This window comes from Antedon mediterranea, chromosome 6 (genome assembly GCF_964355755.1).
Source record: "Antedon mediterranea chromosome 6, ecAntMedi1.1, whole genome shotgun sequence".
Taxonomy (NCBI): Eukaryota; Metazoa; Echinodermata; class Crinoidea; order Comatulida; family Antedonidae; genus Antedon; species Antedon mediterranea.
In genome coordinates this window covers 27411369-27425012 of record NC_092675.1, presented here as the reverse complement: position 1 = coordinate 27425012, position 13644 = coordinate 27411369, and the positions used below count along the sequence as shown (strand labels likewise).

Here is a 13644-nt window from a genome sequence, read left to right as displayed (position 1 = left end):
CAGTGACATACTTAAAATAAACTAATTTAGTTTTAATGAAACTAACTTAACTTTACTTCTGCCTTTTGGGTATTTTCTTATTTTAAAAAAAAATTTATTTATTTATTATTATTTATTTATTTATTGTATTTTTAAAACAAAAAAATAACTACAGAAAGAAATCTGCCACTTGAAACACTTAAACATTTTTATTTGATTGAAAAAAATAAAAGGATTTTAAATAAAAAAATTGAAATTGAAACCTATATGTAACATTTTCATTGCTATGTCTATAATTTTCCTTAAATTGTTTAGATTAAATTAGGTGTGGTCATTCCAAAAATGCCAAAATATCTTTGTAGGCGTATTTTCCAATATCATAATTATAATAGATTGTCATCTATCTTTTTATGTCCTTGACCTAAATTTGTTAGGTGGTTATAAAGAACAGATTCCTTGTTGAGTAGGATATTCCAACACAACAGGGGATCGGAAAGTGGAAACCAGAACAGAATAAATGTAAGTTTACACTAAATAGAACTACAAGAACTAATCTTACTTTATCATTATTTCCATTATTTAGGGGTAGATTTAGTAACAGAGGCTGCCTAGCAGCCCAAGGCAGCCCAAACCAACTTTCCACTTGATAAGCCATGTCTAAACCTATTGGTTTCGAGGATTAGCCTTAAGGTTTGTGAATTAAAAGTGAATTCTCCCAGGTAAAAATTCCAGTTGAGAACAGTTGGAAATTTCAACTGGTCCAACTGGTCTTCAACTGGTCTAACTGGTTTCCAACTGGTTCAACTGGTTTTAACAACTGGTCAACTGGTTTTTCAACTGGTCTAACTGGTTTTTCCAACTGGTCAACTGGTTTTTCCAACTGGTCAACTGGTTTTTCAACTGGTCAACTGGTTTTTCAACTGGTCAACTGGTTTTTCAAACTGGTCAACTGGTTTTTCAACTGGTCAACTGGCCATATGACCACACACCGACGCCTCGCGTCGAGTACACAATAGTATAGATTGACGTAGTATGGTCCTGGCATTCCAGAAATGTGCCACTTGCCCCGGCCCAGTGCGGGCAAGTACGTGTTTTAAAGCAATTTCAAATGCGTATTTTTAGCAAAAATTTACTAAGAATTAATAGCACCACTTTTAAAGTGGCCATATGACCACACCTCGACGCCTCAAGTCGGGTTCACAATAGTATAGATTGATGTAGAATGGTCCTGGCATTCCATAAATGTGCCACTTGCCCCGGCCCAGTGCGGGCAAGTAAGTGTTTAAAAGCAATTTCAAATGCGTATTTTTAGCATTAATTTACTAAGAATTAATAGCACCACATTTAAAGTGGCCATATGACCACACCCCGACGCCTCGGGCCGGGAACACAATAGTATAGATTGACGTAGTATGGTCCTGGCATTCCAGAAATATGCCACTTGCCCAGGCCCAGTGCGGGCAAGTACGGATTTTAAAGCAATTTAAAATGCGTATTTTTAGCATTAATTTAGTAAACACCACTTTTAAAGTGGCCATATGACCACACCCCGACGCCTCGGGCCGGGTACACAATAGTATAGATTGACGTAGTATGGTCCTGACTTTCCAGAAATGTGCCACTTGCCCCGGCCCAGTGCGGGCAAGTATGTGTTTAAAAGCAATTTCAAATGCGTATTTTTAGCATTAATTTACTAAGAATTAATAGCACCACTTTTAAAGTGGCCATATGACCACACCCCAACGCCTCGGGCCGGGAACACAATAGTATAGATTGACGTAGAATGGTCCTGGCATTCCAGAAATGTGCCACTTGCCCCGGCCCAGTGCGGACAAGTACGGATTTTAAAGCAATTTAAAATGCGTATTTTTAGCATTAATTTAGTAAACACCACTTTTAAAGTGGCCATATGACCACACCCCGACGCCTCGGGCCGGGTACACAATAGTATAGATTGACTTAGTATGGTCCTGGCTTTCCAGAAATGTGCCACTTGCCCCGGCCCAGTGCGGGCAAGTACGTGTTTAAAAGCAATTTCAAATGCGTATTTTTAGCATTAATTTACTAAGAATTAATAGCACCACATTTAAAGTGGCCATATGACCACACCCCGACGCCTCGGGCCGGGAACACAATAGTATAGATTAACGTAGTATGGTCCTGGCATTCTAGAAATATGCCACTTGCCCCGGCCCAGTGCGGGCAAGTACGGATTTTAAAGCAATTTAAAATGCGTATTTTTAGTGTTATTTTACTAAGTATTAATAGCACCACTTTTAAAGTGGCCATATGACCACACCCCGACGCCTCGGGCCGGGTACACAATAATATAGGTTGACGTAGTATGGTCCTGGCATTCCAGAAATGTGCCACTTGCCCCGGCCCAGTGCGGGCAAGTACGTGTTTTAAAGCAATTTAAAATGCGTATTTTTAGTGTTATTTTACTAAGTATTAATAGCACCACTTTTAAAGTGGCCATATGACCACACCCCGACGCCTCGGGCCGGGTACACAATAGTATAGATTGACGTAGTATGGTCCTGACTTTCCAGAAATGTGCCTCTTGCCCCGGCCCAGTGCGGGCAAGTACGTGTTTAAAAGCAATTTCAAATGCGTATTTTTAGCATTAATTTACTAAGAATTAATAGCACCACTTTTAAAGTGGCCATATGACCACACCCCAACGCCTCGGGCCGGGAACAAAATAGTATAGATTGACGTAGAATGGTCCTGGCATTCCAGAAATGTGCCACTTGCCCCGGCCCAGTGCGGGCAAGTACGGATTTTAAAGCAATTTAAAATGCGTATTTTTAGCATTAATTTAGTAAACACCACTTTTAAAGTGGCCATTATGACCACACACCGACGCCTCGGGTCAGGTTCACGATAGTATAGATTGACGTAGTATGGTCCTGGCATTGATCCAGAAATGTACCACTTGCCCCTCGCGCCCCGGCCTGGTGCGGGCAAGTACGTGTTTTAAAGCAATTTAAAATGCGTATTTTTATTGTTATTTTACTAAGTATTAATAGCACCACTTTTAAAGTGGCCATATGACCACACCCCGACGCCTCGGACCGGGTACATTATAGTATAGATTGGAGAGGGCGATATACTTTTCTCTATGGAGACGTATACGTGTATCAGCTCGGCAAAACCTTACTAAAAATATCGGTTTTTTTTGCTTGAATGTTGTGATATATTGAATCTAAAGTATTTCACAGTATAAGTGTACAACCAGGTAAGGCGTATTTTTTATTTGTTTGGGAATTAACCAGAATTCTGAGCTTTGAAAAAAAAAATGACGACGAATCGGCCTAGTCACTCGAAAAACGCGCCTTCAGATCATGTGATCAAAGACGCGGCATCCCGGGACGCGAAATTTTCTTTACTCGTCAGATAAGGCAGATTTCATGAATAATTCATTAGAATAATTATTACATAATATGCCACATTAGAGAGGGCGCTATATAAGCATACAGAGATATTAAATAATTTGTGTACACAGCGTTTGCCAACCGAAATGTTTGGTCTAGTGGTAAAGGCTTTAACCCAGGGGTGGCGCCAGGATCTTCCCGACGCGGGGGCTACATTCCCCGACGAGGGGGCTATGCGAGCGAAGCGAGCATCACTAGGCTGGGGGCCAGGGGGCCGCCAAGGGCTCCCGGTGGGGGTCCAGGGGGCGAAGCCCCCGGAAGCAACGCGTTCTAGCGTCATTTGAGGTCATTTTAATCAGATTTAGGGTAGCCATTTTTTCCATTTTTTATAATGCATAAATAAAATACTGCGTGCAAAAAAACGATGCGCGATGACTGTTTCAATCCATATTTTTCAATTTAAAAAATAAAAGTTCAAAGAAAATTTAGAAAAATAGAGTTGGAGGTCCCGGAAATTGGACTTATTATACTTCAAAACATGAAATAAAATATATAAGTCCCTATCAAGGTTGTGACTGAGCTAAGAAATGTTTGAAAAATAGAGATGTTAGGTCCCGTTAGGTTCGAAATATGACCAGCTTTATTGTTGGGGCTGAGCTAAGAAACTGTTTAAAACTAGAGCTGCAGGTCTTCAAAAAATTGCATTTGATACTTCGGAAACATCAGGCATAGAGGCTTAAAAAACGCAAGCGTAGACCTTTTTCAGTCGGGGAAATAAGTTTATTCCTCCCAAGTGTATGCGTGCGTACCATCTGGACTTCCGAGTGGTGAGAAATTCATGACATACAGGACATTGAAAATGTAATAACTTAGCTATAATAAGATGTTGGCTAAGCGAAAATGGCATGTTTTTTTGTTTAGTAATGGATGAAAAATTTATTTTAGGTGCCCCACGGTACAGAATGTTACTTGTAAATTAAAAAAATTGGTGAACATACGAACAATTAACATAATTCGTTTTTGCTGTAGTGTAGCGTACGTCGACGCAGTACACGACGTAACCGTCAGTAAACTTCGCCTGGAAAATAACTACAGTACACATTTTGGTCCCTGGATGGAACATGATATCACGCGTCTCGACCCAACGTTGAACGATTCGTACAAAGGGATACCGCCAGACGAGAGCGAACCTAGCTATTGTTTAGTAGTAAGTTAGATCGCTGGCAATAATGAGTGCTTATAAAGTGCATAATATCACTCTGACGTACTCTCTCACGGTCAATGAAACGTCGCGGTTTTCTAGGCGCTGAAGCTAGCTACGAAGTGAACGCGAACGCTTTTTACTGTATATTATATTCCCCGACAAAAAGTACCCGTGTTTCCTTCGGTAACCGTCGGTAAACTTCGCCTGGAAAATAACTACATTACACATTTTGGTCCCTGGATGGAACTTGATATCACGCGTCTCGACCCAACGTTGAACGATTCGTACAAAGGGATACCGCCAGACAACTGCGTACCTAGCTAATGTTTAGTAGTAAGTTAGATCGCTGGCAATAAATGAATGCATAAAATTGCATAATAGCCCTCTGACGTACTCTCACGGTCAATGGAACGTCGTGGTTTTCTAGGCGCTGAAGCTATATGAAGTGAACGCGAACGTTTTTTACTGTATATTATATTCCCCGACAAAAAGTACCCGTGTTCCCCGACGGGGGGGCTAGGCTCCCCGACGAGGGGGCTAGAGCCCCCGTAGCCCCCCCGCTGGCGCCACCACTGCTTTAACCTATTACGCTGGAGCCCTCGGTTCGAGGTCTTTCAGGAACATGTTTTTTTTAAATAGTTGAGAGAGATTATTTAGAGGGTTAGGTTTAGTACATTTAGGAAGTAGATCAGCTATCTTGCAATTCTTTATAATAGAAAATAATTAAGGTAATGAATTATTCATGATTTCTGCCTTATCTGACGAGTAGGGAAAATTTCGCTCCCGGCGATCCAGTGAAACCGGTATTCATGAAAGTAGACGAAGTAAATACTGTCAGTGATAAATATGTTGAACCACAAGATATTTATAAGGTACTGATGAAGTGTGTTGAAAGTCGAAATATTACTGGAATACAAAGGATCAAGAATTTGTGGAGATTATACATAAATTGCCAAGAAGATAGAGTAAAGCTGATAACAACGGGACTGAATATTAAAGGTAGGAACATACAAATATATGATAAAAATCCATACCTACAATACGATATAGACTCTATCAGAGTCACAGTGAAAGATTTGCCGCTCTCGGTAGCGGATGACGAAATACGGAAATCCTTGATACGTTTTAACGTTAAAATAAAAGGCGACATTCAACGTATGAAGATAAGGGTTGATGGGCAACTCACTAGTTGTCTGAATGGCGATCGGATGTTTTACGTTGACAAATTACAAGCACCATTACCAAGATTCCTGAGCATAAATGACTTTAAAGTTAGGCTCTTCCACAATGGGCAAACAGATGAAAGGATCAAATGCTCAAGGTGTTTAAAGATCGGTCATAATGCATCCAAATGTTCAAATAACATCGTATGCATGGCATGTGGATTAGAAGGGCATAGAAAAGATGAGTGCAGTGCGGAAAAGTTATTACTTAACGACTCTGGAGAACAACTAATTCAAGATATGTGGGAACGTGTCATCGTTAAGAACAATACGAAAGATGCTAACACACATGAAAACAAAGAAATTATTAATGAAGAAGTTTCAAGCTCGGAGGAAAGTACAGGCAGTGAAGAGGAAGACAAGGAAGAAAGTGAAAGGCATGAACTTCAAGAGAAGCAAGGCAAGATCACGGACTTCCTTAAACAAGCCTCAACCAGCGAGAAGAAGGTAAAGGGAAAAGTGATTAACACCAACGAACAAAAGGATGACGAGGAAAACATCTCTCCTACCTTGCCAGGCTCAAAGAGAAGAAGAAAATCCGGTAAAAGTAAAAAACAAGTAACTATAGAAAAGTGAGAGTGTTATACTATAATAGTTGTGCATGCTACTTTCGCTATTTTCCTTTAATACTGGTATTAATGTGTGTATGTATAATTACCAATGGTTCTTTAAATAAACCGATCAATGTTTAATTCAAATTTTCATTGTATCTCGTTAAATATACGAGGTTTGCGTGATAATACCAAGCAATTACAAATTGAAAAAATGGTGTAAAGATCAAAAAACGGATGTGGTACTGTTACAGGAAACACATCTTACACAAGATTTATTTAAAAAATTCAAATCGATTTGGAAAGGTGATTGTGTACATAGTATTAATAACTCGACTAGTGCAGGCGTGTCGATTTTATTCAGGAAAGGTTTCAATTATAAAGTGAAGGGTTTTAAAGCAATTTAAAATGCGTATTTTTAGTGTTATTTTACTAAGTATTAAAAGCACCACTTTTAAAGTGGCAATATGACCACACCCCGACGCCTCGGGCCGGGTACACAATAGTATAGATTGACGTAGTATGGTCCTGGCTTTCCAGAAATGTGCCACTTGCCCCGGCCCAGTGCGGGCAAGTACGTATTTAAAAGCAATTTCAAATGCGTATTTTTAGCATTAATTTACTAAGAATTAATAGCACCACATTTAAAGTGGCCATAATATGACCACACCCCGGCCCCTCGGGCCTGGTACACAATAGTATAGATTGACGTAGTACTGTCCTGGCATTCCAGAAATATGCCACTTGCCCCGGCCCAGTGCGGGCAAGTACGGATTTTAAAGCAATATAAAATGCGTATTTTTAGCATTTTTAGTAAACACAACTTTTAAAGTGGCCATATGACCACACCCCGACGCCTCGGACCGGGTACACAATAGTATAGATTGACGTAGTATGGTCCTGGCATTCCAGAAATGTGCCACTTGCCCCGGCCCAGTGTGGGCAAGTAGGGGTTTTAAAGCAATTTAAAATGCGTCTTTTTAGTGTTATTTTACTAAGTATTATAATAGCACCACTTTTAAAGTGGCCGTATGACCACACCCCAACGCCTCAGGTCGGGTACACAATAGTATAGATTGACGTAGTAGTGTCCTGGCTTTCCAGAAATGTGCCACTTGCCCCGGCCCAGTGCGGGCAAGTACGGATTTTAAAGCAATTTAAAATGCGTATTTTTAGCATTAATTTAGTAAACACCACTTTTAAAGTGGCCATATGACCACACCCCGACGCCCCGGGTCGGGTTCACAATAGTATAGATTGATGTAGAATGGTCCTGGCATTCCATAAATGTGCCACTTGCCCCGGCCCAGTGTTGGCAAGTACGTGTTTTAAAGCAATTTAAAATGCGTATTTTTAGCATTAATTTACTAAGAATTAATAGCACCACATTTAAAGTGGCCATATGACCACACCCCGACGCCTCGGGCCGGGTACACAATAATATAGATTGACGTAGTATGATCCTGGCATTCCAGAAATGTTCCACTTGCCCCGGCCCAGTGCGGGCAAGTACGGATTTTATAGCAATTTAAAATGCGTATTTTTAGCATTAATTTAGTAAACACCACTTTTAAACTGGCCATTATGACCACACACCGACGCCTCGGGTCGGGTTCACGATAGTATAGATTGACGTAGTATGGTCCTGGCATTCCAGAAATGTACCACTTGCCCCGGCCTGGTGCGGGCGAGTACGTGTTTTAAAGCAATTTAAAATGCGTATTTTTAGTGTTTTTTACTAAGTATTAATAGCACCACTTTTAAAGTGGCAATATGACCACACCCCGACGCCTCGGGCCGGGTTCACAATAGTATAGATTGACGTAGTATGGTCCTGGCATTCCATAAATGTGCCACTTGCCCCGGCCCAGTGCGGGCAAGTACGTGTTTTAAAGCACTTTAAAGTGTTTCTGGAAAGTCAGGACCATACTACGTCAATCTATACTATTGTGTACCCGGCCCGAGGCGTCGGGGTGTGGTCATATGGCCACTTTAAAAGTGGCGTTTACTAAATTAATGCTAAAAATACGCATTTTAAATAGCTTTAAAACACGTACTTGCCCGCACTGGTCCGGGGCAAGTGGCACATTTCTGGAATTTCAGGACCATTCTACGTACGTCAATCCATACTATTGTGAACCCGGCGCGAGGCGTCGGGGTGTGGTCATATTGCCACTTTAAAAGTAGTGCTGTTAATACTTAGTAAAAAAAACACTAAATATACGCATTTTAAATTGCTTTTAAACACGTACTTGCCCGCACTGGGCCGGGGCAAGTGGCACGTTTATGGAATGCCAGGACCATTCTACATCAACAATCTATACTATTGTGAACCCGACCCAAGGCGTCGGGGTGTGGTCATATGGCCACTTTAAAAGTGGTGTTTACTAAATTAATGCTAAAAATACGCATTTTAAATTGCTTTAAAATCCGTACTTGCCCGCACTGGGCCGGGGCAAGTGGCACATTTCTGGAAAGCCAGGACCATACTGCGTCAATCTATACTATTGTGTACCCGGCCCGAGGCGTCGGGGTGTGGTCATATGGCCACTTTAAAAGTGGTGCTATTAATACTTAGTAAAATAACACTAAAAATACGCATTTTAAATTGCTTTAAAACACGTACTGGCCCGCACTGGGCCGGAGCAAGTGGCACATTTCTAGAAAGTCTGGACCTTTCTACGTCAATCCATACTATTGTGAACCCGGCCCGAGGCGTCGGGGGTGTGGTCATATTGCCACTTTAAAAGTGGTGCTATTAATACTTAGTAAAATAACACTAAAAATACGCATTTTAAATTGCTTTAAAATCCGTACTTGCCCGCACTGGGCCGGGGCAAGTGGCATATTTCTGGAATGCCAGGACCATACTACGTTAATCTATACTATTGTGTTCCCGGCCCGAGGCGTCGGGGTGTGGTCATATGGCCACTTTAAATGTGGTGCTATTAATTCTTAGTAAATTAATGCTAAAAATACGCAGTTGAAATTGCTTTCAAACATGTACTTGCCCGCACTGGGCCGGGGCAAGTGGCACGTTTATGGAATGCCAGGACCATTCTACATCAATCTATACTATTGTGAACCCAACCCGAGGCGTCGGGGTGTGGTCATATGGCCACTTTAAAAGTGGTGTTTACTAAATTAATGCTAAAAATACGCATTTTAAATTGCTTTAAAATCCGTACTTGCCCGCACTGGGCCGGGGCAAGTGGCACATTTCTGGAAAGCCAGGACCATACTGCGTCAATCTATACTATTGTGTACCCGGCCCGAGGCGTCGGGGTGTGGTCATATGGCCACTTTAAAAGTGGTGCTATTAATACTTAGTAAAATAACACTAAAAATACGCATTTTAAATTGCTTTAAAACACGTACTGGCCCGCACTGGGCCGGGGCAAGTGGCACATTTCTAGAAAGTCTGGACCTTTCTACGTCAATCCATACTATTATGTACCCGGCCCGAGGCGTCGGGGTGTGGTCATATTGCCACTTTAAAAGTGGTGCTATTAATACTTAGTAAAATAACACTAAAAACACGCATTTTAAATTGCTTTAAAACACGTACTTGCCCGCACTGGGCCGGGGCAAGTGGCACATTTCTGGAATGTCCGACCATTCTACGTCAATCTATACTATTGTGTTCCCGGCCCGAGGCGTTGGGGTGTGGTCATATGGCCACTTTAAAAGTGGTGCTATTAATTCTTAGTAAATTAATGCTAAAAATACGCATTTGAAATTGCTTTTAAACACGTAATTCCCGCACTGGGCCGGGGCAAGTGGCACATTTCTGGAAAGTCAGGACCATACTACGTCAATCTATACTATTGTGTACCCGGCCCGAGGCGTCGGGGTGTGGTCATATGGCCACTTTAAAAGTGGTGTTTACTAAATTAATGCTAAAAATACGCATTTTAAATTGCTTTAAAATCCGTACTTGCCGGCACTGGGCCGGGGCAAGTGGTATATTTCTGGAATGCCAGGACCATACTACGTCAATCTATACTATTGTGTTCCCGGCCCGAGGCGTCGGGGTGTGGTCATATGGCCACTTTAAATGTGGTGCTATTAATTCTTAGTAAATTAATGCTAAAAAACGCATTTGAAATTGCTTTTAAACACGTAGTTGCCCGCACTGGGCCGGGGCAAGTGGCACATTTCTGGAAAGCCAGGACCATACTAAGTCAATCTATACTATTGTGTACCCGGCCCGACGCGTCGGGGTGTGGTCATATGGCCACTTTAAAAGTGGTGTTTACTAAATTAATGCTAAAAATACGCATTTTAAATTGCTTTAAAATCCGTACTTGCCCGCACTGGGCCGGGGCAAGTGGCACATTTCTGGAATGCCAGGACCATTCTACGTCAATCTATACTATTGTGTTCCCGGCCCGAGGCGTTGGGGTGTGGTCATATGGCCACTTTAAAAGTGGTGCTATTAATTCTTAGTAAATTAATGCTAAAAATACGCATTTGAAATTGCTTTTAAACACGTAATTCCCGCACTGGGCCGGGGCAAGTGGCACATTTCTGGAAAGTCAGGACCATACTACGTCAATCTATACTATTGTGAATCCGGCCCGAGGCGTTGGGGTGTGGTCATATGGCCACTTTAAAAGTGGTGCTATTAATTCTTAGTAAATTAATGCTAAAAATACGCATTTGAAATTGCTTTTAAACACGTAATTCCCGCACTGGGCCGGGGCAAGTGGCACATTTCTGGAAAGTCAGGACCATACTACGTCAACCTATATTATTGTGTACCCGGCCCGAGGCGTCGGGGTGTGGTCATATGGCCACTTTAAAAGTGGTGCTATTAATACTTAGTAAAATAACACTAAAAATACGCATTTGAAATTGCTTTTAAACACGTACTTGCCCGCACTGGGCCGGGGCAAGTGGCACATTTCTGGAAAGTCAGGACCATACTACGTCAATCTATACTATTGTGAATCCGGCCCGAGGCGTCGGGGTGTGGTCATATTGCCACTTTAAAAGTGGTGCTATTAATACTTAGTAAAATAACACTAAAAACACGCATTTTAAATTGCTTTAAAACACGTACTTGCCCGCACTGGGCCGGGGCAAGTGGCACATTTCTGGAATGTCCGGACCATTCTACGTCAATCTATACTATTGTGTTCCCGGCCCGAGGCGTTGGGGTGTGGTCATGTGGCCACTTTAAAAGTGGTGCTATTAATTCTTAGTAAATCAATGCTAAAAATACGCATTTGAAATTGCTTTTAAACACGTAATTCCCGCACTGGGCCGGGGCAAGTGGCACATTTCTGGAAAGTCAGGACCATACTACGTCAATCTATACTATTGTGTACCCGGCCCGAGGCGTCGGGGTGTGGTCATATGGCCACTTTAAAAGTGGTGTTTACTAAATTAATGCTAAAAATACGCATTTTAAATTGCTTTAAAATCCGTACTTGCCGGCACTGGGCCGGGGCAAGTGGTATATTTCTGGAATGCCAGGACCATACTACGTCAATCTATACTATTGTGTTCCCGGCCCGAGGCGTCGGGGTGTGGTCATATGGCCACTTTAAATGTGGTGCTATTAATTCTTAGTAAATTAATGCTAAAAAACGCATTTGAAATTGCTTTTAAACACGTAGTTGCCCGCACTGGGCCGGGGCAAGTGGCACATTTCTGGAAAGCCAGGACCATACTAAGTCAATCTATACTATTGTGTACCCGGCCCGACGCGTCGGGGTGTGGTCATATGGCCACTTTAAAAGTGGTGTTTACTAAATTAATGCTAAAAATACGCATTTTAAATTGCTTTAAAATCCGTACTTGCCCGCACTGGGCCGGGGCAAGTGGCACATTTCTGGAATGCCAGGACCATTCTACGTCAATCTATACTATTGTGTTCCCGGCCCGAGGCGTTGGGGTGTGGTCATATGGCCACTTTAAAAGTGGTGCTATTAATTCTTAGTAAATTAATGCTAAAAATACGCATTTGAAATTGCTTTTAAACACGTAATTCCCGCACTGGGCCGGGGCAAGTGGCACATTTCTGGAAAGTCAGGACCATACTACGTCAATCTATACTATTGTGTACCCGGCCCGAGGCGTCGGGGTGTGGTCATATGGCCACTTTAAAAGTGGTGTTTACTAAATTAATGCTAAAAATACGCATTTAAATTGCTTTAAAATCCGTACTTGCCGGCACTGGGCCGGGGCAAGTGGTATATTTCTGGAATGCCAGGACCATACTACGTCAATCTATACTATTGTGTTCCCGGCCCGAGGCGTCGGGGTGTGGTCATATGGCCACTTTAAATGTGGTGCTATTAATTCTTAGTAAATTAATTCTAAAAATACGCATTTGAAATTGCTTTAAAATCAGTACTTGCCCGCACTGGGCCGGGGCAAGTGGCACATTTCTGGAATGCCAGGACCATTCTACGTCAATCTATACTATTGTGTTCCCGGCCCGAGGCGTTGGGGTGTGGTCATATGGCCACTTTAAAAGTGGTGCTATTAATTCTTAGTAAATTAATGCTAAAAATACGCATTTGAAATTGCTTTTAAACACGTACTTTCCCGCACTGGGCCGGGGCAAGTGGCACATTTCTGGAAAGTCAGGACCATACTACGTCAATCTATACTATTGTGTACCCGGCCCGAGGCGTCGGGGTGAGTAGAGGTAGAGGGAATACAGACCCGAATGGAAGGTCATACCCCCAGGGCAGAAGTATTCCAGGCCCAAATGGAATGTCATACCCCCAGGGCATATTTCATATTTCTATTGTTTAATTTCCAGGTATTGTAATAATAATTAGTGAAAGGTCATTCTTTGTACCAGACCGGAAAGGAATGTCATATCCCCAGGGTATATATTATATTTTCTATTGTTTAATTTCCTGTTATTGTAATATTAATTAGCGAAAGGTCATTCTTTGTTAGAGAAGGGGGTTTGTTATTTTGGCGGGGTTTTCGTTTTGGCCTGGGTTATAATTGTAGTTGGTGATGAATTTGTATTTTAAATATATTAGTGAAGGTAGTTCTTTGTTTGAGGATTGCTATTGTTATTTTTAGGCGGTTTGACCATTGCATAGGTCGCCTTTGTTTAGTATATCCTAATTTCTTTTGTTCATTGTTCTTTTTGTTTGGTACAATAGTTTTGTATTTGATATTTTAGAGCCGTTTCTTTTTAGACATTGTAAGAAGAGGGACTGCTTTTTGTGACCTTTCCAGTTGTTTCGTCTATTTTTACGTGGAGTTACAGTATTTCGCTATGTCTGGAAGTATAGATTTTTCGTTAGGTAGCTGTGTAGATACAGTTATAATTATTA

At 41.7% G+C, this 13644-nt stretch overlaps 1 protein-coding gene across 1 annotated transcript in view; it reads left to right on the top strand.

Moving 5' to 3' along the window:
* The first annotated feature begins 443 nt into the window (after positions 1-443).
* Positions 444-13644, top strand: part of LOC140050989 (interleukin-6 receptor subunit beta-like) — a 133568-nt gene continuing 120367 nt past the window's right edge. Inside the window, exon 1 of the mRNA XM_072096041.1 lies at positions 444-498. The gene's annotated coding sequence lies outside the window, so the exon portion shown is untranslated. The remainder of the gene's footprint in view (positions 499-13644) is intronic.